Source organism: Tupaia chinensis, unplaced genomic scaffold (assembly GCF_000334495.1).
Source record: "Tupaia chinensis unplaced genomic scaffold, TupChi_1.0 Scaffold000138_1, whole genome shotgun sequence".
Classification (NCBI taxonomy): Eukaryota; Metazoa; Chordata; class Mammalia; order Scandentia; family Tupaiidae; genus Tupaia; species Tupaia belangeri.
The window spans coordinates 5,334,077-5,334,850 of record NW_006159608.1 but is presented as its reverse complement, the minus strand read 5'-3'; positions in this window follow the sequence as shown (position 1 = coordinate 5,334,850).

Below are 774 nucleotides of genomic sequence, written 5' to 3'. Positions count from 1 at the left end.
CTTTCCACCCCCAACTCCTGCTTCTGAATTGCCATGCTCACTAAAACAATTAACCATACCATAACACTAAAAATGTGTCAGATTTACATCACTGTGGTGTTTTATTTTGGTCTCGAGAAATGCTATGCTGTTACACATGTTGGTTTTAAAACCCAGGTTTAACAGTCGGAATTCATGGATTGAGGGGACAGTGATGTGCACATTAATAACAATGGAGAAACCGACAATTACACGGCACATGACAGCTCACGAAGCACTGTCCAGAGATTGTTTCCATTGTTTCCTCTTCAGCCCAAGCAAACACAAATCTCGGCGTTCGAGAGGATTCTGGAATGTTCCCAGTTTCAACTTGGCAAATCATCTCGTTCTTCCTGACTCAGGTCAAAGCCTGTCTCCCATCTGATGCTCATGTAGTCATGCTTTTGTCACCACCTTGAGAACATTTTTTACCTTAAATTTCTTAAATCTCATAACTTTCTGATAACCTAGATTATTCTCTAATCCTTACATTTGGAGGATGGTGTGTGTGTGTGTGTGTGTGTGTGTGTGTGTGTGTGTGGTGTCCCCAATTACTAGGAGTTCTTTTAGAACAATTTTTTTTTTTATTTCAGCCCTTAGCAGAGAGCGTGGTGCTAGGCAAATCAAATTTTCTCTGAAATGCCTGCAAATTTGTGAATTGGATAAACTTTATAGAATGTCTAAGTAAGAAGTTAATGTAATATTGACTGACACTATTTTTCTTATAATCTTAAATGTCTGTCAGAAAGGGATTGG